This window comes from Chiloscyllium punctatum, chromosome 18 (assembly GCF_047496795.1).
Source record: "Chiloscyllium punctatum isolate Juve2018m chromosome 18, sChiPun1.3, whole genome shotgun sequence".
Lineage (NCBI taxonomy): Eukaryota > Metazoa > Chordata > Chondrichthyes > Orectolobiformes > Hemiscylliidae > Chiloscyllium > Chiloscyllium punctatum.
The window spans coordinates 94,012,914-94,040,144 of NC_092756.1; the positions used below are offsets into that span (position 1 = coordinate 94,012,914).

At 43.9% G+C, this 27,231-nt stretch overlaps 1 protein-coding gene across 4 annotated transcripts in view; it reads right to left on the reverse strand.

Annotated features, from left to right (window-relative positions):
- The window catches only part of LOC140489347 (synaptotagmin-1-like), a 140,985-nt gene that overhangs the window by 72,228 nt on the left and 41,526 nt on the right, over positions 1-27,231 (reverse strand). Inside the window, exon 1 of one of the 4 annotated variants that reach the window (XM_072588812.1) lies at positions 11,609-11,628. The exons of the other annotated variants lie outside the window; for them this stretch is intronic. The gene's annotated coding sequence lies outside the window, so the exon portion shown is untranslated. Of the gene's footprint in view, positions 1-11,608; positions 11,629-27,231 lie in introns of those variants that run through there. 4 annotated transcript variants of the gene reach the window in all.

The following is a 27,231-nucleotide window of genomic DNA, read 5'->3' on the forward strand; positions in this document are numbered from 1 at the left end:
CCAGGCAGCACCCTGGTAAACCTCCTCTGAAGCCTTTCCAAAGCATCCACATCTTTCCTATAATAGGGCGACCAGAACTGGACACAGTATTCCAAGTGCGGTCTAACCAAAGTTTTGAGCTGAATCAAGATCTCACGGCTCTTAAACTCAATCCCCCTGTTAATGAAAGCCAAAACACCATATGCTTTCTTAACAACCCTGTCCACCTGGGAAGCAATTTTAAGGGATCTACGTACATGCACACCAAGATCCCGCTGTTTCTCCACACTGCCAAGAATCCTGTCTTTAATCCTGTACTCAACTTTCAAGTTCGACTTTCCAAAATGCATCACTTCACATTTATCCAGGTTGAACTCCACCTGCCACCTCTCAGCCCACCTCTGCATCCTGTCAATGTCATGCTGCAGCCTATGACAGTCCTCTATACTGTCAACGACACCTCCAACCTTTGTGTCGTCTGCAAACTTGCTAACCCATCCTTCAATCTCCTCATCCAAGTCATTAATAAAAATTACAAAAAGTAGAGGCCCAAGAACAGAGCCCTGTGGAACACCACTCACCACTGACTTCCAGGCAGAATATTTTCCTTCCAATACCACTCGCTGACTTCTGTCGACCAGCCAATTCTGTATCCAGACAGCTAAATTTCCCTGTATCCCATTCCTCCTGACCTTCTGAATGAGCCTACCATGGGGAACCTTATCAAATGCATTTCTGAAGTCCATATACACAACATCCACCACTCGACCCTCATCAACTTGTCTTGTTAGGATTGTTCGGATTTGGAATGCGCTGCCTGGGAGATGGTAGAGGCAGATTCCATGGGAGGTTTCAACAGAGATCTGGATATATATCTGAAAGGGATGAAGGTAGAGGGCTATGGAGATAGGGCTGGAGAATTGGACCAGCTGAGTAACTCTTTTGGGAGCCAGTATAGACACAACAGGCCAAATGGCATCATTCTGGGCTGTAAGACTCTATGATTCTACAGGTTCATTGTCTTCCTCTTGTTTATATATTTGCAAATGACAGCTTTCATGTTCTCAGGATGAGTAGGTGCTGTTCAGCCAATGCAATAGCCAAATATAATGTGAGTGGCATGGTGGCTCAGTGGTTAGCACAACTGCCTCACAGTGCCAGGGACCTGGGTTCAATTCCAGCCTTGGGTGACTACCTGTGTGGAGCTTGCATGCTTTCACACAAAGTGTGGTAGGAGCCTAGAAGCTGCTGCCAGGGCTGATAATGGAAGCAGATGAGAGGAGGCATTTAAGAGACTTTTAAATGAATATCTGAGGAATATGGACTAAGGGCAGGCAGAAGGGATTAGTTTAATTTGGCGTCATATTCAGCACGACATCGTGGGCTGAAGGGCCTGTTCCCTTCTCAGTCAGGTGATTTCCAATTGTCCATCTCTGAGGGTAAGTACCTATTAGATTTCCACTGTGCTGTTTAGTTCTATGTTCTATGTTCTCTCCATGCCTGTGTGGGTTTCATCCCACAATCCAAAGATATGCAAGTTAGGGTGAATTGGCCATGCTAAATTTCCCATACTGTCTGGAGATTTGTAGGCTAGGTGGGTTAGCCATGGGAAATGCAGGGAATAGGTTGGCTTGCTTTTTGAAGAGTTGGTGCAGACTCAATGGGCTGACTAGCCTCTTTCTACTCTGTCATGATTTTATTTTTGGAATGCTTTATTTGAAATATAACTGCTGTTCTGGATATAAGTCTGCTCGCTGACCTGGACAGTTAATTTTCAGATGTTTCATCATCATACTAGGTAGTATCATCAGTGAGCCTCTGGTGAAGCACTGGTGGTATAGCCTGCTTTTTATTTATGTGTTTAGGTTTCCTTGGGTTGGTGATGTCATTTCCTGTGGTGACGTCATTTCCCATTCTTTTTCTCAGGGAGTGGTAAATGGGATCGAAGTCAAGGTGTTTGTTGATAGAGTTCCAGTTGGAATGCCATGCCTCCAGGAATTCGCACGCGTGTTTCTGTTTGGCTTGTCCAATGGTGGGTGTGTTGTTCCAGTCGAAGTGGTGTCCTTCCTCATCTGCATGTAAAGATAGTAGTGATAGTGGGTCATGTCTTTTTGTGACTAGTTGATGTTGTGTATCCTGGTGGCTAGTTTTCTGCCTGTTTGTCCACAGTAGTGTTTGTTACAGTTCTTGCAAGGTATTTTCTAAATGATCTTCAATTTGCTTGTTGTCTATATAGGATCTTTCAAGTTCATCAGCTGCTGTTTTAGTACGTTGGTCGGTTTGTGGGCTACCATGATGCCAAGAGGTTGAGTAGTCTGGCAGTCATTTCCAAGATGTCTTTGATGTAGGGGAGTGTGGGTAGGGTTTCTGGGCACGCTTTGTCTGTTTGTTTGGGTTTGTTGCTGAGAGGTTGGCGGACCATGTTCATTCAGTACCCGTTCTTTTTGAATACATTATATAGGTGATTTTCCTCTGGTCTTTGTGGTTCCTCTGTGCTGCAGTGTATGGTGTCTCATTGAAATAATGTTCTAATGCAGCTCTGTTTGTGGGTGTTGGGATGGTTGCTTCTGTTGTTCAGTATTTGGTCAGAATGTGTTGTTTTCCTGTAGATGCTGGTTTGAAGTTCCCCATTAGCTGTTCACTCTACTGTGACATCTAGGAAAGACAGTTTGTTGTTGTTTTCCTCCTCTTTAGTGAACTTTATGCCAGTAAGGGTATTATTGATGGTCTTGAAGGTTTCCTCTAACTTGTTTCATTTAGTGATGACAAAGGTGTCATCCACGTAGCGGACCCAAAGTTTGGGTTGGATAGTTGGCAGAGCCGTTTGTTCCAGTCTCTGCATTACAGCCTCTGCTAAGAACCCTGATATCGGAGATCCCATGGGTGTTCTGTTGGTATGGCTGTAGGTTTTGTTGTTGAAGGTGAAGTGAGTGGTAAGGCATAGGTCCACTGGCTTGACAATGTTGTCCTTGCTGATGAAGTCGGTGTTGTTTTGGTGTATATGTTTTGGTTCTTCTAATTGTGTAGTTAGTGTTTCCTTGGCCAGGTTGATGTTGATGGATGTGAACAGGGCTGTTACGTCAAAGGAGACCAGTATTTCATCCTCTTCTATCTTGGTGTCTTGGATGGTCTTCACCATAGGAAATGACATCACCAACCCCAAGGAAACCTAAACACATAAATAGAAAGTGGGCCATATCACCAGTGCTTCATCAGAGGCTCACTGATGATGTTACCTAGTATGGTGACGAAACGTCTGAAAAGGAACCTTCTAGCTTAGCGAGTGAACTTACACCCCGAACCTCAACCTGAGCTACAAATCATCTCAAAACTCGATAATTGCTGTTCTTTTGAAGGCAAATGGAATGGACAAGCAACCTGCAAAAAGCTGCCACAAACAACAATGAAATGAAATATATCATGTGTTTGGATTGAGATTGTAGTTTGAGTGATGCATGTCAGAACCTAATGCCTTGAACTACCTCCCTTTATTCTGAAGGTTAAGGTTGACTTTGTACATTCGCCCCCTTGCCCCTCCCTAGAGTGCCTGTGGTATTTAAAAATGTGTTAATGCAAGAACAAGGTATATTTATATGGCAACATACAGTTATATAGCCCTCCCCGAGACCGCCTGTGGTATTTAAAAGTGTGAAAACACAATAAGTTACATTCAGATGGTACTTTACATTTATTTAGCTTTCCCCAAGAGTGACTCGGGGATTTGAAAATGTGCTAATACAACAACAGATTGCATTTATATAGCACCTTGAAAATAGTAAAAGGAACATTATCCTACAAAATGAAAGACAGCCACTTGAAATGTTAGGCAAAGCTTGGTCAAAGAGCTAGATTTGAAGCCAATGTCTTAACACAGAAGAGAGGCAGAGGTGTTCGGGGAGGGAATGACTCAGCCTCTGGCTGTTAGTGCTGCTAAATGGGCAAAGGGAAGGCGGAGATTGGTGGAGGTGGCATTGAAAATTGGGGATGCGTAAGAGATCAGAATTTGTGGAGAACCGAAATCTGTGAGGATTATCGGACTTGGGGAGGTTACAGAGACACAGAGCAGTAAACCACAGAGGTACTTAAAAGCCAGGGTGAGAATTTTCAACTCAAGGTATCATCAGACTGTGAACCAACATTGGTCAGTGAGCACAAGCCTGATCAGATCTTCCCAAGCTACTGCTGGAGAAAACACCATTGCTCAGTAAATCAGAAAAATTCTAAGACCCGAGACTAACAAGGGACAGAAGGTGGATGGCATGCCTGTTTTTCTCACTAATGAGAGATGACAAGCATTATTAAACTGAGGAAACACAACCTGGCTTTGCCTCATCGCTGGAACCATTCGCTTTCGACACGCTGGTGGGCAGATAAACGGTACAGATTCTGATCTCCAAGGAGCTTCCAAGAAGGTGAGAGAGTTCAACAGAGATGAAAAATCCCAGAGAATTAAAAGGCAGTAGGGAGAAGGAGACTCTAACTCTCAGCGCATCAACCTTCCTCAAACTTTGCTGCAGAATAAGTTAGGTCTCAATCATTCAGTCAGGTTGAACTGATAAAGTTCTGACAGTGCCCATCTGCAAACCTTTCACACATAGGGTGATGGAAATTTGATTTGATTTATTATTGTTACGTGTACCTAAGTACAGTGAAAAGTTTTGTTTTGCGTGCAGTACAGGCAGAGACATACAAAGACATAAAGTTCATAGGTTGATAGAATAAAGTGAGGAAAACAAAGTTATGGCTACAAAGAAGGTGTACACAAAGCAAGATCAACATTAGATTTGAAATTTGAGAGGTCCATTCAAAAGTTTAATAACAAAAGGGAAGAAACTGTTCTTGAACCTGTCAATAAGTGTGTTTAAGCTTTTGTATCTTCTGCCTGATGGAAGAGTTTGGAAGAGATTATAACTGTGGTGGGAGGGGTCCTTGATGATGTTGACTGCCTTCCTGAGGCAGTGGGAAGTGTAGATGGAGTTGATGGATGGAAGATTGGCTTGCATGGTGGACTGGGCTGTGTTCACAAATTTCTGTAGTTTCTTACGGTCCTGAGCAGAGTAATTGCTGTACCAAGCCATGATGCATCTGGATAGAATGCTTTCTATGGGGCATTTGCAAAAGTTGATGAGTGTCCTTGTGGTCATACCAAATTTCCTTAGCCACCTGAGGAAGAAGAGCATTGTTGTGCATCTAGGTGGGTGGACCAGGACGGATTGTTGGTGATTGTCACTCCTATTGGCAACTCTCTCCTTCAAAAGGTCGTAGAGGCTGGGACCCATGGAAATTCCCAAGACCAAGGCTGGCAAATTGTTGTCTGGTCAGGGTACCAAGAAAGATTGAATTGGATCTGGATCATTTAGGACTATATTCACTGGAGTTTAGAAGAATGAAAGGAGATCTCAGTGAAACCGATAAAATTCTAAGCAGACTAGACAAAGTAAAGGCAGGAAGAACATTCCCGATGACCAAGGACTCCAGAACCAGGGATCGCAGTTTAAGGATATGGGGTAGGCCACTTAGGACTGAGATGAGGAGAAATCTGTTCACCCAGAGAGCAGTGAGCCTGTGGAATTTTCTGCCACAGAAAATGATATTTGAAAGTGTGAAAACACAAGAAGTTACATTCAGATGGTACATTACATTTATATAGCACTCTCCAAGAGTGTTTCTGGGATTTGAAAATGTGCTAATACAACAGCAGACTGCATTCTTTTAGCACTTTTAACTCAGTAAAAGGAGCATACTCCTATAAAATGTAACACATGTTCAGGCAAAGCTTGCTAAATTACATAGTTTTGAAGGAACATCTTTAAGGAGTTGAGAGTGGCAGAGAGGTTCTGGGAAGGGAGTAGTCAGCCTCTGGTTATCAGTGCCAGTGATGGAGCTGCAAGAAGTGGGGATGTGGGTGGCATTGAAAATTGGGGATGTACAAGCATTGAAATCTGTAAGGATTGAGGAGGTTACCGAGGTATGGAGCAGTGAACCACAGAGGCTAAAATATTTAATGTTTTCAAGAAGGGTGTGGGGAGAAAGTGGAAACAGAGTATTGACTTGGATTTTTAAAAAATTATTTCATGGCTTAGGCCAGCATTTATTACCCAGAGGGCAGTTAAGAGTCAACCAGGTTAGTGTTGGCCTAGAGTTACATGTAGGCCGGACTGGGTAAAGATGGCTGTTTCCTTCCCTAAAGGACATTAGTGAACCAGATGTTTTTTTTTCTCAAAACAATCAATAATGGATTTACGATCATCATTTGACTTTTAATTCCAAGATTTTTATTGAATTCACATTCCACCATCAGCCATGGCAGCCTTTGAACCCAGGTTCCCAGAACCATCCAGCAATAATGCCACTAGGCTATTGCCTCCATATGATCAGCTGTGATTACTGTGGATGTGACAAATGGTCTATTCATGCTCTGATTTTCTGTGTTTCCATGAATGAAGATCATTTTATAAATTTGAAGTGCATGCCAATTACGGTCTGACTGAAATGGACACCATAAGACCATAAGATATAGGAGCATAAATTAGGCCATTCAGCCCATCAAGTCTGCTCCACCATTCAATCATGGCTGATCAGTTTCTTAATCCCATTCTCCCACTCTCTCCCCATAACTCCTGATGCCCTTGATACTCAAGAACATATCTATCTCTGTCTTAAATATACTCAATGACCTGGCCTCCACAGCCTTCTGTGGTAATGAATTCCATTGATTCACTACTCTCTAGCTGAAGAAGTTTCTCTTTATCTCTGTTCCAAAAGGTCTTCCCTTGACTCTAAGGCTATGCCCTCAGGTCCTACCAATGGAAACATCTTCCCAACATTCAATCAGTCCAGGCCATTCAGTATTCTGTAAGTTTCAGTTAGATCCCCCCTCATCCTTCTAACTCTATTGAGTACAAACCCAGCATCCTCAAACATTCCTCATATGTTAAGCTTTTCATTTCTGGGACCATTCTCGTGATCCTCCTGTGAACACGCTCCAGCACCAGTACATCCTTCCTGAGATATGGGGCCCAAAACTGCGCACAATACACAAAGGGCTGAATGGCCTGTTCTTACTGCTTTATACTCAGTAACAAAGGAGTTGAGCATAGAGTGAGCATTGCAGTTGTGTACTTCTAAGGATGCAATGAGTTGATAATAAAAACAAGGTTTTTCCACGGGGTCAGGGAATGGTGACAAACCGTGGGAGATACTGAGACACACCTGCTAGTCACTTGAAGTCAAAGCAGAACAGATGGGTGGAACAGGAACATTACAAGGCTAATTACTGACAATTAACAAATCTCTCTCAGAGCAAGTGTTGACAGAGAATTGCTACTTGTCAGAAATTGTTAAACCATTACACATCTGTCTTTTATTATTGCTAAATATTCAGTTGCCAGGGGAATGGTTATTGTTTTATTGAAAGTCTGGGAAGGTATAGTGAGACAGACACGCTGCAATTGGCTTGTATCAATTTTAAAACAAGTTGTCCTATTTATTTTCAGTAATTCTTGTATAAAATGACCTATAACCCAATAGATATTTTCACTTAACCTCATCACACATTTAATGACATATTTCCAGTGCAAGTAGGACAAAAGGTAGGGATACTACCGCTGCACCACAGGATCCCTTTGTAAAAGCCTTTTTATTGTAATTTACCACACAGACTGAACTGCCAACTCCTGATAATCTGAGCTTATCCTTGCAGAACATTCCTGCTAGGCAACATGGCAATTGCTTCCTCGGTGATTCCATTGCCAACTCATACAGCACGGAAGCAGACTCTTCGCTCCAACCAGTTCATGTCAAATATCGTCCCAAACTAAACCAGACCCACCTGCCTGCTCCTGGCCCATATCCCGCCAAACCTTTTTTATTCATGTGCTTATCTAAGTGACTTTTAAACATTGTCACTGTGCCCGCATCTACACTTCCTCAGGAAGTTCATTCCACACATGAACCATCCACCATGTTAAAAATTTGCACCTCATGTCTTTTTTAAATCTCCCTCCTCTCACCTTAAAAGTGTGACCCCAAATTTTGAAATCCCCTATCGGAGGGAAAAAGACACCTATCATTAACTCTATCTATACTCCTCATGACTTTATAACCTCTACAAGGTCATCTCTCAACTTCCAACACTCCAATAAAAGAAGTCCCAGCTTTCTCTATAACTAAAGCTCTTCCTAATATCTCTTAACTGACTCTGTAACACATTTTGCTGACAATGCTCCTATGTAGCATTCTATTACATTAAAGGTGCTATGTAAACCTGAGTTGTTGTTGTTGTAGTCCCCCATCCACTTCACTATATCCCACCAATATCAAACTAAGAGTGGCTTTGAGCTTGTATGAAAGAAGTGAGAGAGAATTGTAAATGAGTGTGAGACACTGTAAGTGAGCAAGGGGCAAGCAAGAGGCTTGTGGGTGTACAACAGAAAGGATTGAGCTCAAGTGTGTACAAGAGGATTGTGAATGAGAAGAAGAATGTGTGGGCAACGTTGGGTTGGCCAGGTGGCTCAGTGGTTAGCACTGCTGCCCCACAATGCCAGGAACCCAGGTTCGATTTCAGCCTCAGGTGACTGTCTGTGTGGAGCTTGCACATTCTCCCCGTGTCTGCATAGGTTTCCTTTGGGTGCTCTGGTTTCCTCCCACAGTCCAAAGATGGCAGGTTAAGGTGGATTGGCCATGCCAAATTGCCCACAGTATCTAGAAATGTATAGGTTAGGTGGATCAGCATAGGAAATGCAGGGTTTTATGGTAGGGCATAGGTCTGGGTAGGTTGCTGTTTGGAGGGTCGGTGTGGACTCGATGGGCTGAATGGCCTGCTCCCATGCTATAGGGATTCTATGATTATTCAAGGGATGGCTTATATAGGGGTATGAGGCCAGGAAGAGACTTGAAGAATCTACTGAGAGGATTGGCTGTGTGTGGATATCCCTTATATTCTCCAAATCAGACACTCTATGTACAAATTTCTAGACTTTCTGTTTGTGGCTGCTTTTGTACTATTAACAAACTGTGAGTAAACACTTCTGGGTGTAACACTGAGAAACAAAGGCATAGAGTAGGGAAGTAGTGGCCCAGCCTTCTCCTTCCCAAGACTAGGGACCGAGTTGGAGTTTTATATGAAACGATCAATGATTGGGGCATACAGTTAGGGAAGGGGCAGGGGGCTTAGAGGAGGATGTGAAGAAATTTTTTTCTCACTTGGGGGTTGGGGGTGTGCAAATCTGGGACTCTTTGTCTACAAGGCAGAGGCGGAAAGCACATTTAAGAAAGGGGTGGCATGGTGGCTCAGTGGTTAGCACTGCTGCCTCTCAGTACCAGGGACCTGGGTTCAGTTCCTACCTCGGGCAACTGTCTGTGGGGAGTTTGCACATTCTCCCTGTATCTGTGTGGGACCCCTCTGGGTGCTCCAGTTTCATCCCACAATCCAAAGATGTGAATTGGCCATGCTAAATTGCCCACAGTGTTAGGTTTATTAATAAATGGTAAATATAGGGTAGGGGAGTTGGTCTGGACTTGTTGGGCCAAATGGCCTGTTTCCACAATGTAGGGAATCTAATCTAAATGTTTAGATTTGCTCTTGCGATGCCAAAACATACAAGGCTTGGGGCCAAGTGCTGGAAAACAGGGTGAGAAGAGCGAGCTTGTTGTTGTTGATGAACACAGACCCAATGGGCCAAAGTGGTTTCTTCTGTGCTGTAGAACTCTGTGGCTGTATGACATAGAGTCATAGAGATGTACAACACGGTAACAGACCCTTCGGTCCAACTCATCCATGCCGACCAGATACCCTAAATTGATTTAGTCCCATTTGCCAGCAGTTGGCCCGTATCCTTCTAAACCCTTCCTAATCATGTACCTATCCAGATGCCTTTTAAATGCTGTAATTGTACAGTGGCTCAGTGGTTAGCACTGCTGCCTCTCAGCACAAGGGACCTGGGTTCAGTTCCTGCCTTGGGTGACTGTCGGTGTGGAGTTTGCACATTCTTCCTCTGGCAGCTCATTCAACACGTGCACAACCCTCTGCATGAAAATGTAGCCCCTTAGGTCTCTTTTATGTGGCTTTTTCATTTTTCATTTGCTGTTATATTGGAATCAGTGGGCCACTGAATCAAAGAATATCACAATGACAGCACAAACCCACTCCAAAGTTAAGGTATACATTGAATTCATGTTTTACCTGGACTGGGGAAATTGTCAGTTTAAATTTAGGGTTGCTAGAGGCACAGCAGACACCATCCTGTATGATCTGACTGCATCAACAATCAATCCCAGCAGCAAATTGCGTATAATCAACAAGTGGGGACAGTATACTGAGAGCGAGACAGAGCTGCTGTTTATTCATGTCTAACTGATAATGTGAGACTAATCCACTCTCAAGGAATTAGGACACTACCCTTGCAGTTACTAATAGAATTATCTTAATCCCACCTCCAGCATCAGTCTCTAATCCTCCCAAAATGCTGAGTCAGTTTCAGAACATCGCCTCAAAACTGTGCCAAAGCATCAGTGGTTTATAAAGACCTTAAGACCATAAGATATAAGAGCAGAATTAGGCCATTTGGCCCATCACGATAGCTCCATTATTCAATCATGGCTGATATGTTTCTCAACCTCATCCTCCTGCCTTCTACTCGTAACCCTTGACCCCCTCACTGATCAAGAACGTATCTATTTCTGTCTTAAATACACTGACCTGGCCCCGACAGCCTTGTCTGGTAATGAATTTCACAGATTCACCACCCTCTGGCTGAAGAACTTCCTCTTCGTCTCACTTCTACAAGGTCATCCCTTCACTCTGAGACTGTGCCCTTAGATCCTAGTCTCTCCTACTAGTGGAAACATCTTCTCCACATCTACTCTATTCAGGCACCTCAGGGTTCTGTAAGTTTCAATGTCTCAACATTCTAACCTCCATTCAGTAACAGACCTGAAGTCACAGAGTCATAGAATGATCGAGTCATACAGCACAGAAACAGACCCTTTACTCCAACCAGTCCATGTCGACCATAATCCCAAACTAAACTAGTCCCACCTGCCTGTGCTTGACCCAAACCTTTCTTATTCATGTACTTATCCAATATCTTTTACACATTGTAACTGTACCAGCATCACCATTTCCTCTGAAAGCTCATTCCACAAACGAACAACTCTTTGTGTAAAAACATTGCCCCTCATGTCCTTTTTAAATCTCCTCTCAGCTTAAAAACATGCCCCCCCAATCTTGAAATCCTCCACTCTAGGGAAAAGACACCTGCAATGCATGTTATCTGTATCCCTCATTTATTTTATAAACCTCTACAACGTCATACCTCAACCTCCTGTGCTCCAGTGAAAAAAGTCCCAGCCTTATCCAGCCTCTCCTTATAACTCAAACCTTCCAACCCCAGCAACATCCTGGTAAATCACTTTTGAACCCTCTTCAGCATGATTATATCCTTCTTATAACATTGTGACCAAAACTGCACGCAGTATTCCAGAAGAGACCTCACCAACATCCTGTACAACCTCAACATGACATTCCAACTCCTACACTCAAAGATCTGAGCAAATAAGCATGCTCTATCACCCCTCAACTGCTCCTTCAAGTAAGATTTGAAGGGACTTTGAAAATGTGAGAACTCACCACAGACAGATCTTCCAAAGTTTCGGACTGTTCACTGCGGTAACCGAAACCCCAGTCACTGAATCAGTGGGTACTCAGCAGCTCCAATGGCACTCCTAAATGCTGTCCCAGTGAACATTTGCAGGGCACCCGAAAGTGTTTCCTTGAGGTTACTCCGTGTAGCGGATGTGACAGAGTAAAAGAGCAACACAATTTTCAGAGAGGAATGAAGGAGTACATAGTGGCTTCACACTAATTGCTTATTTTATCAGTCATTGCAATGATTGGGTGGCGGGTCAGAAACATTCCTAATGGGAAGTTTCCTGGTTACAAAGATAGCTTCCTGGTTACACAGGCTGCCTCCCAGTTACAGGCTGTGCCTCACACAGGAACAGGCTGGTGTCATTGAAAACTGGATGTAAGTTGAACATGCCATGTAGTCACATTCGTCATACATGCCACAACTGTTATACCTCTGTTTATCTCTGTTTTATATGCCCCACATGGGACATTCTAGGACCAGAGGGCATAATCTCAGAATAAGGAGTGGTCCATTTGAGACAGAGATGAGGAGGAAACCTTCTTTCAGAGGGTACTGAATCTGTGGAATTCTTCACCAGAAAAGGCTGCCAAGGCTGGGCCATTAAGGATATTCAAAGCTGAGATGTTTTTTTTAATCAGGAAGGGTGTCAAGGGCTTTGGGAAAAGGCAGGAAAGTAGATTTGAAGATGATCAAGTCAGCCACAATCCCATTGAATGACAGAGCAGACTAGATGGACTTGAATTACCTACTTCTGCTCCTACATCTTATGGTTGCATACCACAAGATAAATAGGCAGCACAGTGGCTCCGTGGTTAGCACTGCTGCCTCACAGCACCAGGGACTAGGATTCGATTCCATCCTTGGGCAACTGTCTGTGTGGAGTTTGCCTATGCTCCCTGTCTCTGTGTGGGTTCCCTCTGGGTGCTCCGGTTTCCTCCCACAGTCCAAAGATGTGCAGGTCAGGTGGATTGGCCACGTTAATTACCCATAATGTCTTGGGATGTGCAGTCCAGGTGGATTAGCCATGGTAAATGCAAGGTTACAGGGATAGGGTAGGGGGAATAGGTCTGGGTGGGATGCTCTTTGAAGGGTTGGTGTAGACTCAATAGGCTGCTTCCACACTCGAGTGATTTGATGATTCACAATAAATTGCATTCATTTAGAGCATTTAATGCTGCCAATGTCCCAAATAGCTTCATAGAAGTGGCATCGAAGTAAATTTGACTGGACCATATAAGAAAGTATAAGAATGGGCAAACTAAAGCTTATCAATGAGGTATGTTTTAAGGAGGAACTTAAGGGAGCTGAAAGTTAGAAGCAGTTCCAGAACTTTTCTTTGTTCATTCACCGAATGTGGATGTCACTGGCTTAGCCTGTATTTATTGCCCATTTATGCCCCTCCAAGGCCAGTTAGGAATCAGCCACGTTGCTGTGGGTTCTGTCGGCCTGATCAGGTAAAGACGGCAGATTTCCTTTCCTCTTATGGGAATCAGTGAATCAAATGGGTGTTTTTCCTGAGAATTGTTTCATAGTCACCATTAGACTGTTAATTTCACAGCAAGATTTGAACCCAGAGTCGCTGGATTAACATCCTGGCAAGAATACCTAGTTCAGGTTGTAAATTTGCTTGCTGAGCTGGTAGGTTTGTTCTCAGACATTTTGTCACCATGTTAGGTAACATCATCAGTGAGCCTCCAGTGAAGTGCTGGTGTTCTGTCCTGCTTGCCATTTATTTGTCGCGGTTTGTTGTGGTCGGGGATATCATTTGCGGTTCTGTTTCTGAAAGGTTGGTAAGTGGGGTCCAAATCTATATGTTAATGGAGTTCCGGTTTGAATGCTAGGCTTCTAGGAATTCCCAAGTAAGTCTTTGTTTGGCCTGTCCTAGGATGGATGTATTGTCCCAGTCGAACTGGTCTCCCTCTCTGTCTATGTGTGTTGTTACCAGTGATAGTTGGTCATGTCTTTTGGTAACTAGTTGGTGCTCATGTATCCTGGTGGATAGTTTCCTGCCTGTCTGTCTAATGTAATGTTTGTTGCAGTCCTTGCAGGGTATTTTGTATATGACGGTTGTTGGTACGGGGTCCTTTAAATTCATCAGGAGGTGTTATAGTGTGGTGGTAGGTTTGTGTGCTACCATGATGCCTAGGGGCTGGAGTAGTCTGGTGGTCATCTCCGAGATGTCTTTAATGTATGGTAGGGTGGCTAGGGTTCTCTGGTTGTGTCTTCTTGTTTAGGTCTGTTGCGCAGGAGTCAGTGGACTGTGCTTATTAAGTACCCATTGTTCCTGAGTACGTTCTACAAGTGGTTTTCCGTGGCATCTCGTAGTTCCTGGGTACTGCAGTGTGTGTGGCTCATTTAAATAATGTCTTGGTGCAACTCCATTTCTAGGTGTTGGGATGATTGCTCCTGTAGCTGAGTGTCTGGGCAGTGTGTGAGTGGCTTTCCTGTAAACACTGGTCTGCAGCTCTCCATTGGCTTTGTGTTCTACCACGATGTCTAGGAAGGGGAAGCTGTTATTATTCTCTTCCTCTTTGGTGAACTTGATACAGGTAAGGATGTTGTTTATGTGTTTGTGGGTTTCTTCTAATTTGTGGCATTTCGTGACGACAAAGGTGTCATCCACATTGCGGACCCAAAGCTTGGGCTGGATCGTGGGAAGGGCTGTACGTTCTAATCTCTGCATAACTAGTTCTGCTAGAAGTCCTGAAATTGGTGATCCCATAGATGTCCAATTGATTTGTTTGTAGGGCTTGTCGTTGAAGGTGAAGTGGGTTGTGAAGCATAGGTCTACTCGTTTGAGGATGCTGTCTGTGCTGATGGAGTTGGTGCTGTCAGGTGTTTGTGTCCTTGCTTCATCTAGCAGGGAGGCCAGTGTTTCTTTGGCTAGGCTGATGTTTATTGATGTGAATAGGGCTGTCATGTCAAAGGGCACAATGACCTTGTCGTCCTCTACCTTGGTGTCTTTGTTAAGGAATTCCTGGGTGGAGTGGATGGAGTGGATTGAGTCTTCTAGGTATTTCAGTTTACGTTGCAGTTCCTTTGCTAGACTCTATGTCTAACTGAGAACAAATCTACCAGTTCAGTGAGCAAATTTACAACCTGATCCACAACCTGAGCTACAATCCTTCTCCAAAAACTCAGAATACCTAGAATCAACATCGAATCCCCATAGTGCGAAAAGAGGCGATTCAGCCAAACAAGTCCACACCGATCCTCTGAAGAGCATCTCATCCAGACTAGCCCCCTGGGACCTTATCCCCACTTTCACGATGCTAATCCACTTAGCCTGCGCATCCCTGGACACTATGGGCAATTTTGCATGGCCAATCTATGTAACCTGTACAACTTTGGACCATGAGAGGAAACTGGAGCACTCGGAGGAAATACCCGCAGACATGGGGAGACTGTGTAAATCCCACACAGACAGTCACCCAAGGCAGGTATCAAGGTCCCTCCCTGAGGCAACAATACTAACAATTGAGCCACCGTAATCCGAGTGACTGTGTCAACTATCACAAAAAAATCTAAAGAACTGCAAATGCTGGAGATCAGAAATAAAAACAAATCTCTGGAGAAACTCAGCAGATCTGGCAGTATCTACAGAGAGAAAGCACAGTTAACGTTTTGGGTCCAGTGACCCTTCCTCAGAAGAGCCATTATTGATTGTTGTCATTGTATTATTGATTGTACTAACCACTGTGTCTCCAGGCCATTATTGCCCCATAATGTAAAGCCTTTGACACAACTGTTAATGTTAGGGGCAGTGGGCATCAGGGATGCACAAGAAGCCAGAACTGAAAGAGCACAAAGAAGCTTAACCAAGATAGAGAGCAATGTTTGCTTCTGTCTGTATACATCCTGTGGGATACATTGGGACCAGAGAACATATTCTCAGAATAAGGAGTCGAAATAGAGATATTCAAATACACAATTTCTATCAGAGTCTCCAAGGAGTCTCAGGTGACAGATTGGAATTGACAATGTGGGAGAGGGACGATTTCACATGAGATTGCCTTCCTTGGACAGTGAGATCTTTTATCATGGGATACTTCTTCCTCACCAATATCCTGTCCCAACCCCTACTTCTGACCAGCTCCCTGTTGCCTAGGCAAATTACCCAATAAGAAACAATAGTAATGGAAAGATATGTTCACCGACAGGGACTGAAAGAAATAGGGTCAGCATGAGACACAATGAGCAAGTTTCCAGACATGTTTCCATCCTTGTTCACAGAGGTGATGCTCTTGATTATTATTTCATTTATAATTTGTACAGCAGCATACTCCTGCATATCTTATGCATTGTTCTTACAGCAAGCTCTGGAACATACCATACTGAAATCCTTAATCAATGCCAGGAGACTAGACTAATAAAACAAGGAGATGTAGGGAGACGGCTGGGTGAAAGGGACAGAAAATGATGGACGGAAATTGATCAAAAAACAGACATTAGTTACACGGAATGATTAGAATTGAGGAACAATAATTAGTGAGATCCTAAGGGATTAATTCTTCAACCTGTTTTATTTGCCAATTAAGATGCAACTGATGGGGGATTAAAATTGGTTTCCTTGCTTGTTGGGTGTTCTGCATTATACCAGACATGGAAAACTGTTCTCTCGCTCAGGTGGGGATTATTCGAAGGCTTTGGAATGGATAAAGAGGAATCAAAGTAAAGTATTCTTTTTATTAAAAATCTGCAAAAGTGAACAAAATAGCACATATGCGAAAGGACCACAAATCAAGATAAGGACCTTGTTTACTTACAGCCCGAGCAGTACATATTTGAGTTTGAGTTTGATGTAGTGTTGTCACAGGTGCTGAGATATTGTGAAAAGTGTTGTTTTGCTGCCATACAAAGTGCATCAGGGTAACAGAACAGAGTGCAGAATCCAGTGTTACAGCTGCAGAGTTAAATATCACACAACACCAGGTTATAGTCCAACAGGTTCAATTGGAAGCACTAGCTTTTGGAGCGCTACTCCACAACCACGTGATGAAGGAGTAGCACTCCAAAAGCTAGTGCTTCCAATTAAACCTGTTGGACTTTAACCTGGTGTTGTGTGATTTTGAACCTTGTACACCTCAGTCCAACACTGGCACCTCCAAATCACAGCTGCAGAGAAGCAGCAGTGAGAGAGAAATCAGAATTAACACTTGAGAGGTCTGTTCAAAAGTCTGCTAACAGCTGGGAAGAAGCTGTTCTTGAATCTGTTCATGCGTGTATTCAAACTTTTAGATCTTCTGCATGATGGAAGAGGGTGGAAGAAAGTATAAAAGGGTGGGAGGAGTCTTTGATTATGTTGGTTGCTTTCTCAAGGCAGTGGGAAGTATAGATGGAGTCAATAGATGGAAGGCTGGTTTGCGTGATGAACTGGGCTGTGTTCACAATTCTCTGGAGATTCTATGACTCTGTAGTTTCTTTTGGTCTTGGGTAGAGCAGTTGCCATACCAAGCTGTGATGCATCCAGCCAGGATGCTGTCTATGATGTATCTATAAAAATTGGTCAGACTCCTTGTGGACATGCTGAATTTCCTTAGCCTCCTGAGGAAGTAGAGATGCTGTTGTGCTTTCTTGATAATCCCATCGATGTGGATGGGTCAGGACAGATTGCTGGTGATTGTCACTGCCAGGAACTTGACGCTCTTGACCATCTCCACCTCAGCACTATTGATGCAGGTGGGGCAAGCCCTCCACTCCACTTCCTGAAGTCAATGACCAGCTCCTTCCTTTTGCAGACATTAATGGAGCGATTGTTGTCATTACACCATGCTGCAAAGCACTCAGTCTCTTTCCGAATTGCATCTTGTTGTTGTTTGAGATCTGACCTACAACGGTGGTATCATTGGCAAACTTGCAAATAGAGATGGGGCAGAATTTTGCCACACAGTCGTGAGTGTATAAAGAATACAATAGGGGATGAGTAGACAGTCTTAAGGGGCACTGTTGTTCAGGATTATGGTAGGAGAGGTATTGTCAACTTTTTATAGATTTATTGAGATTTGTTTAATATTGTCGCCTGTACCTAGGGACAGTGAAAAGTGGGTACATTCCAGTACTTTTTTGGATTATAGGATAAATGACTGAATACTTTGTATAATTGGTAAAATACTGAATAAATTAACATTAAATTAGTATTACTAAACCTGAAACAGATTCAAAAGTTCATCTTTACCTCTTCATAGACTTCACCCTCTCTCCTTCCCCTGTTGTCACTATCCGACATCGTCCCTGGGGTGCTGGCATTGTGGTCCTTTCCTGCTGCCATTGGAACTATCGCTTCCATTGCCTCCGAGCTGTAGACAGTAACACAGCGTGTGTCCCACTCCTCCCCTAATGCTGAACATTGACTGATGGGGTTCTGACTCTGAGTAGACCAACGGGGTCCTGGCTCCAAGTTGACCAACGGGATCCTGATTCTGAGTTGATCAACAGTGTCCTGGCTCTGAGTAGACCAACGGGGTCCTGGTTCCGAGTAGATGGACATGGTCCTAGCTCCGAGTTGACCAACATGAACCTGGCTTGGAGTAGACAAATGGGGTCCTGGCACTGAGTACACAAACAGGGTCCTGACTCTGAGTTGACCAACAGGGTTCTGGCTCTGAGTTGACCAACGGGGTCCTGGCTTCGAGTACACTGACAGGGTCCTGGCTCCGAGTAGACCAATGGGGTCCTGGCTCCGAGTTGACCAATGGGGTCTTGGCTCCAAGTGGACCAAAGGTGTCCTGGCTTGCCTTCCAATGCCACCAGCTGAGACGGAGCTGGGTTGAAGATACACAGGGCCCGGCCTCCTGCAGGAGATCATCTGGAAGGGGCCTGAGGGTAACCTAGCAAAAAACAATGTTTTCAGGCAGGAATGATAACATGTGAGCCATGTGAATGAGGCAGAACCCGCCACATGAGCCATGGGCGGCCGAGCTGTGCACTCAGGAGCTGACCCTGCCGCTGCCATCTTGGAAAACCAATTGTGGTCAATGGGTCAGGAACTCATGATCCAGTTATAGAGTGGGGAGCTGAGACTGAGGTGTCGGAGCTTAGAGATGATTTTGTTTGGAATTATGGTGTTGAAGACAGACCTTCAACAGAGCCTAATGTAAATATCCTTGTTTTCCAGATGTTCCGGGGCTGAGTATAGGGTCAAAGAGATAGTATCTTCTATGGACCTGTTGCGTGGGTAAATGAATTGCAAACGATCAAGGAAGTCTGGTAGGCTGAAGCTGATGTGAGCCGTGACTAACCTCTTGAAGCCATTTATAATTATGGAGGTCAGAGCCACCGGATGGTGGTCACTGAGTAACGCTGTGTGATTTTTCTTTGGCACCGGGAAGATGGTCGTCTTCTTAAAGCAGATGGGACCTTCAGAACATAGTAAGGAGAGGCTAAAGATGTCAACGAAACCCCCGACAATTGTTCCGCACAGGATGTGAGTGCATGGCTGGGAATTCCATCCGGGCCAGTCGCTTTCCATGTGTGTCACAGTTAATCTCTGCTTCTGTCGATGCTGAAGTCTCCCTAACTGCTAAATACCCCATACTTCCCTCTTCTGCTTTCAGAATCCTCACCATGTTCGAATTAATTCCTCCCACTGTTTCCTCCCTCAAACTAATCCTCACCCTGGATTGCAAACACCAGAATCCCTTCTGCCCCTTGGTATTCAGTGCCTCCTAAAGATTCTGAAAACCCATGCCCGGCTCTGCCTAATCCCCACTTGTCACTCCATCTAATTTGGAGTTCTATCCTAACATTAAACTCCAGCATCCCATATCTTTGAGATTCATCCCAAATACGCCCCAGAGAACTGACTTCCTCCGGAATGCAATGGCTGCTGTTATGGAATCAAATGTGATTGTCAATTGCTGCACAGAAAGATCCAAACACAGCCTGTCCTGCCATCTTGTTAGGTTCTGGTATCTTACTTCAATAGTCGGAAGGGTAATGTGTGAGGGTCAGATGGCAATAAATGGGATAGAGGTATTATTCTATTTGCAACTTGGGGGAGAACCATTGCCTGAAGACCTAAGCAGTTGACTTTTATGATGATGTTTGGCTGAATGGCCTTTCCCTGGTGTTTTTCAGATTGTGGTGATGTCATGTCCTGGGAAGGATAAGTACATGAACAGGAAAGGTTTGAAGGGATAGTGGGCCAAACACAGGCAAGTGGGTCTAGTTCAGGTTAGTAAAGCTCGTCAGCATAGACGAGTTAGGCCGACAGGTCTGTTTCCATGCTGTATGACTCTAAGAAATGGTTAATACACCTTATTTGCGGCTGCATTATCAGAACAGCTTTTCAATATTTTACCTCAAGTGGGCTCCAGTACTCCTGGCTTCTGCACAAACTGCTCTGTCTCTCTGCCTGAGTGAAAATATCAAGACTGCATTGAATAAATTGTGATTTCAATCTTGCTTATGCGACTGAAATTGACATTTCCATTCTCTGCTTTTTCTCTCAAAGTACTTTTGAGATTCAATTTATTTTCGCTCTTCCTCATTCTGACTCCAGATGGCTTATTTCTCCCCAGGTTCTTTGCCGCGCACACTCACAGTTCATCACTCTTAAATATAGGCAATCTATCGTGTTAGCATTCCATCCAGCACTACATTATTTCTGTTTAAACACACATGCAGCTACTTCTGCCATGGTGCCAAGGGCTTGCTTTGCAACAACCCCTTTCAGCGGATTTGCAACATTACAGGGATGCAACCTGACAGAATTCCTGGGAGAGGCAATTGTCTCCCAGGAAACCCAGCGTTATTTAGTCAGATACACCTTGCATGCTGTCTCTGCAGAGGATGCCTTGTCAGTGAAAGAAATGGAAAATTCTACTCGTTGCTCAGTAACATCACCAATCTTCTAGGAACATTAGCTCTGGTTTCTCACCACAGATGCTGCCAGACCTGCTGAGACTTTCCAGCAATTTTTGTTTTTGTTTCTGATTTACAGCACATGCTGTCCTATTGGTTTTTCTTTGGTCAGCCTTAGATTAGTTTTTAATTCAGGGTTTATTAGGTGGCTCAGTGGCTATCACTGCTGCCTCACAGTGCCAGGGTTGATGCCGGCCTTGGGCACCTGCCTGTGTGGAATTTGCATGTTCTCTAGTTTCCTACCACAGTCCAAAAATGTGCAGATTAGATGAACTAGTCATGGTGAAATTGTCCATAGTACCAAGGATAGATGGATTAGTCATGATAAATGTGGGCTGGGTCTGGTGGGATGCTCTTCGGAGGGTCAGTGTAGACTTGATGGGCCGAATGGCCTCTTTCTGCACTGTAGGGATTCTATGATTGTAACTATGGGGCATGGTCTGAGAATTCGGTCCAGACTATTCAGAAGGAATAATTCTACACGCAAACTGCTTCTTTTTGACTGAGTTAAAATATCAAGAGTGCGTTGAATAAATTGTGATTTCAATCATGTTTATGCAGAACTGGTCAATGTTTGGAACTGTCTTTCACAAATGACAGTGGGTGCAGGATCAGTTATTAATTTTAAATCTGAGATAAATAGGTTTTAGGCAAAGGTATTAAGAAATATTAGCCAAAGGTTAGTAGATGGAGTTAGGCCTCAGATCAGCCATAATCTTACTGAATGGCAGGAACAGGCTCCAGGGGCTGAATGGCCTAATCCTGTTTATATATTACTTACTTTGGTCCACATGAGAGGAATGTAATGCAAAGCTCAATCCTAATAATTGACCCTAACTTCATTGAGGGCTTAGAATCTTTCACAAGTGTCTGACATGCTGAGTATGGAGTATATTAACTAAGTAAAGCTGATTTAACTCCATCAGCCTCTCCAAAGAGAACTGGGCATGAACACAACCACCGAACAGGAGGAAGCAGTCAGGTGAAATGCCATCTCCCAACTCCCTACCACACCCCTAATCTCCAACACACACACACACACACACACACACACACTCTCCTTTTGTAAGTGGATAGGAAAGGATTAGAAGGATATGGGCCAAGTGTCGTGAAATGGGGTTAGCATAGACAGACATTTTGGTCAGTGTGGACCAGTTTGGGCCAAAGGGCCTGTATCTGGCTATAGGACTGTAAGGCCAGCACAGGAATGAGGCATAAAATGGGCAAAAGGTGTAGAGCTTTCCCAATGTACTGTGCCTGCTTCTCCTTTTCATTCCTTTCACTCAGGTAGAGAATGTATTGGAAAAGCCATCCCACATTGTCTATTTCACACCTGCCCCCATCATTGCTTCACCTTTGGAAAGGGAAACTTTTCTCTTTTCTCTTTAGTGGACTGTGCTGAAAGAGGTGGCTCAACCCCATTGTTATTGGGGGTGTTAAACCTCAATGACGAAGTGGGGGGAGGAGGCACTGAGATCCCGATTCCTAGCTTATCAAGTCAGGGTTGAATTTGACCTGTTGACAGGATGTTTCCCCTTGGAGGACAATCTAGAATGAGAGGTCATCACTTTAGGCCAAGGGGAGGGAGATTTAAAACAGGAATGAGGAGGAATTACTTCTCTCAAAAGATCATGAATCTGTGCAATTCACTGCCTCAGAGTGCAGTGGATACCATGACATTGACTAATTTAAGGTTGAGATTGATGGATATTTATTTAGGAATAGTTCACAGAATCTCTACAGCTTGGCAGCAGGCCATTCAGCCCACAGTGACCCTCCAAACAGCATCCCACCAAGAACTACCCCCAGAACCCTGCGTTTTCCACAGCTAATCCACCTGGCCTGCACATCTTTGGACTGTGGATGGAAACAGGAGCACCTAAAGGAAGCCCATGCACACACAAGCAGAACGTGCAAGCTCCACACAGACTGGTTTCTACAGCACTTATTCAGACATCAGAAAAATGAGCAGGAGTAGATCACACCTTGCACCTACTCTGCTATTCAACATCATCTTGTGGTATCTTTTATAATTCCCATATCCCTTGGTTCCCTGAAAGATCAAGACTCTCTATCCCAGCCTTAAATACACTCAATCATGAAGCAGCCACTACCCTTTAAGAGAAAGAAATCCACACTGGGGCTGGAATTGAATCGGGGTTCTGGGCACTGTGAGCTGCTGTTGAAGGGCTATGGGGAATGGGCAGGAAAGTGGAATCGAGGCTGAGATGAGATCAGCCATGGTCGTATTACATGGCAGAACATGCTTGAGGGGCTGAATGGCCTACTCCTGCTCTTGGTTCTTTTTTTCTAAATGTGTGACTGCTTAAGAACACAATTGTGTGAGACAACATTAGCTCTGTGACCAGTCACCCAGTTAATGTTCAATTTACATCATTTACATCTACCTCTGTTTTGTGCCATGTTGTTGTAAGTGGAATGTGAGGAAATCCGCAGGGAGGAAGCAACTTTACACCTCATCATGAAATAAGTGGGTTCGTGCCCTCTCAAATACAAACCCTGACAATGAATGCGGTAGTCCACCACATATTGGGCCTGCTGAATTTTTCAATGTCCCCACACAACCACCAGGACCACATTTCTCTGCGGGAATGCTATGGCCTAGTGGTATTATCACTAGACCTCATTAATCCAAAAACTCAGCTCACGTTCCAGGTACCTGGGTTCATAATCTTGCCATGGCAGACGGTGGAATTTGAATCTGGAATTAGGAGTCTAATATGACTGTGAAATCTTTGTCAAAAACTCATCGAGTTCACTAATGCCTTTTAGGGAAGGAAACTGCCATCCTTACTTGGTCTGGTCTATGAAATAACTCCACAAAGATTGGTAACTTGTCACCCAGTCACCTTTAATTTACACATGCACAGTACATGACAGCCTATATGTGACTCCAGACCACACAACAATGTGGTCAACTCCTAATTACCCTCTGGGCAATTAGGGATGGGCATTACTTTTTGCCTAGCTAGAGATGCCCACTTCCTGCTTCATCAGGTGATAGTGAAGAGATGAATATCACTAACAATAAACCTCATCAGATGGTGTTGGTCAATACAGACCCCATCACCAGGATCTGTCCCCTTCAAGGGAAATGGGGATAGTGAGGGTAAGCGACATGGTGGTTGAAGAACAGCCCTGACCCAGTTTGAAAAGCTCACTCACATTGTTAGTTCTTACTTATGTTCCTCCATTGGCTGGTGCCAGAAAATGATCCCTGCATCAGATGGTGACAGAGAATGAGCCCATTAGGCAGTGCCAAAAGTGAGGTTATCTAATCCGAAGGATTCTGAAGGGATGCGACAGAATAAAACCTGATGAGTAGAGGGCTTTTGTGGCACAGTCATAGTGGCCCTACCTCTGAACCAGGAGACCCAAGTGCAAGTTCCACCTTCTTCAGCAGTGTCTCATAACACCCCTGAAGAGGATGACTAGAAAATACATAGAACCTGAGAAGTAATTGGCTTGAGCTGAAACATAAGATGCAGCCTCAGAATAAGGGATTGATCATATAGTATCAGGATGTGAAGAAATTTCTTTCTCTTAAAGGGTAGTGGCTGCTTCAGGATTGAGTGTATTTAAGGCTGGGATAGAGAGTCTTGATCTTTCAGGGAACCAAGGGATATGGGAATTAGAAAAGAAACCACAAGATGATGTTGAATAGCAGAGTAGGTGCAAGGTGTGATCTACTCCTGCTCATTTTTCTGATGTCTGAATAAGTGCTGTAGAAACCTGTTGACTTCTGTTACTGAGGCAGCCATTTTGCCCCACAAAAGGCTAAAGAGACCACAATTGAGCTCTTCCGAATAGAGAGTTAACTCACAGATGCTTAATCAAATCGATTCTGGGTGAAGGTTAGTGATGACATCATTGAAAGCAGGGAGTAGGCATTGCCTAGCAACAAGTATCCCATAATGCCTTCTCCCTGGTATAGATGAAAGAGGTTAAAGCATAGCCAATGTGCTTCAAAGAGGATTTTAAAATAGTCTTGGATGGTAGCAATGTAAATCTGTGAGAATAGAAAACAGGAAACGAAGAGGCATCTAAGGAACCAACAGAGAGACAGAGAGAGGAAGAGAAAGCAGGCAGAGGTAGATAAAGAGGAGGGATTGAGGTGTCAAATAAGACTGGTGTAGGGAACAAGAGAAACACATAGATTAAGAAAGAAAAGAAAGAAATAATCAAATATGTTGGAGTGACATAATGACAAAGAAGAACATGGAATTAGGGACAAAAATAGAAATTATTGGAGAAACTCAGTGGGTCAGGCAGCATCTGTGGAGAGAAAGCAGAGTTAACATTTCCAGTTAGTGAACCCTTTCAGAACTCAATGAAATTAGGATATATCTAAAAACCAACTCCATGGAAAGTTTCATGGGCAAAATCCCTGGTTTCAATGTTTCTGCTGCAATTTTGTTTTATAATTTGTTTATGGGATTTGGGTATTACTGGCTGAACCAGCTTTTACTTCCCATACCTGATTGCCATAAGAGTCAATCACATTGCTGTGAGTCTGGAGTCACATGTGGAATAGACTGGGTAGGGTTGGCAGACATCCTTCCCTGAAGCGCATGAGTGAACCAGGTGGGTTTTTGTAACAATCGACAGAGGTCACTATTAGGCAAGCTTTCCATTCCGGACTTTCACTGAATTCAAATTCCACCCTCTGCCAAGGTGGGATCTGTACCCACATCCTCAGAGCATTGGCACAGAGTCCTGGATTGCTTGCCTTGTAACAACTGGGCAACTGACTTGACTGGCTAGCATCTAGCTTTTCCACCAGGTTTCTTCCTCAATAAGGGAGTTACCAAATGACCAAACCAGACGCTTCTATGTTTCAGTTCAGTCACCTCTGACTCTTCTAAACTCCAGAGAAGGCAGGTCCAGCCAATCCAGCCTTCACAAGGTAATCTGCTTATTCCAGATATTTGCCTGCTGCTGCTTCTCCAGATGGAAATAGCTTGCATTTGTATAGCGCCATGCACAATCTCAAACAATTCATTTTATTGCTATGTACATGGCAACTGGTACAACCTCATGCAGTCCCAATACCTCCAATGGCATCAGTTGCTGCACATAACCCAGGGTTACATCCTTGCTCACCCAATCTAGGGGCCTCCAACTGTATTGTTGTGTGGCATGCTAAAAAGGCAAGTCATGACATTGTGAGACAGCCATGAGAAAGGTCCATTGCATTTGGACCATTCTGTGCCTAGACTGTAATTGGGGTTACTAAGAACCAGATGGGAACAAGCTTTGTTCGGAGAGTTGGACCAAGCCCTAAGAAGAGGGATGCTCAGAATTGGTTCAATGCTCAGATGATATGGGGGAGAAAGTAGGGACATCTAGATTGCCATTCAGAACTTGATAATCCAAATGGCCTCTTTCTGCACTGTTCTATTCCAAGGTTCTATGATTGCTGGAGGGAATCTAGTCACGAGGACAGAATTGTTGGTATTTGCTTCATTGTAATCATACAAGACAGAAGTTGAGCATTCGGTCCATCATGTTCATTTTAAATCCAAACTCTGTAAAACAATCTGATAATAAACAAAGACCTGCTTTTGCCACAGTACAATATTGAGGGGAGAAGAGTACTTGTGTGAGTGAAAGGGCGAGAGAAAGTAAGTTACATGAAGTGTGGCTTAACTATTCTGAAGAATGGTCATTGGACTTGAAATGTTAACTCTCCTTCCTCTCCACAGATGCTGCCAGACCTGCTAAGTTTCTTATGCAATTTCTGTCCTTGTTACATAAAATGCAAGTGCCTGAAGATCACAGGAGATGGGAAGTAATGATGGGAAACACAACAACAATGGCACGGGTGGCTCAGTGGCTAGCACCCTACCTCACAGCACCAGGGTCCTGGGTTTGATTCCATCCTTGGTAACTGTCTGTGTGGGTGTTTGTGCATGTTTTCCCCATGCCTGCGTGGGCTTCCTCCCACATTCCAAAGGTGTGCAGGTTAGATAAATTGGCCATGCCAAATTGCTCTGTAGTGTCCAGGGATGTGGAGGCTAGGTGGGTTAGCCATGGGAAATGCAGAGTTACAGGGAGAAGGTGGGATTGTCTTTGGAGGATAGGTGTGGATTTGATGGGCCAAATGGCCTGCTTCCACACTGTAGGGATTCTATTATCCAATAGATACACGAGAACAAAGGATGCAACAGTCCTCTGTCAGGTGGGACTAGACTGGGTTGGGATATCTGGTTGGCGTGGACAAGTTGGACCGAAGGGTCTGTTTCCATGCAGTACATCTCTATGACTCTATATGCAAGCCATAATGATTGTAATTGTCCTCTGATTATTTATACTGTCTTTCAGATAATGCTGCTTAAGAAACTGTTGACATTACACAGCTGAGCCAGTCCTCCTCAGAAAGAGTGTTAAGCTACTGTCCCCAATCCAGAATAGCCTGGAGTGTTTTGGCAGCATTTGACAAAGCAAGCTTCGACTCATATAGAGCACAACAATTTCTAAGGGAACTGGATTATCAGGTGCCCACTGTGCAGTGACTGTACAGGAGTTGACACTGTATGTATCAGAAAGCAGGGCAGCATTTAGACATTGCTGGGAGAGATAGAAATGAAAAGCAGCTTCTCAAATCACCCATACAGCTTCATCAACTTCACAAAGTATTGGAATAAATTTCACCTAATTTACAGGAGAACTATACCGGAGCCAGCGCTGGAATATTTGTTAACATTGTATGCTACTC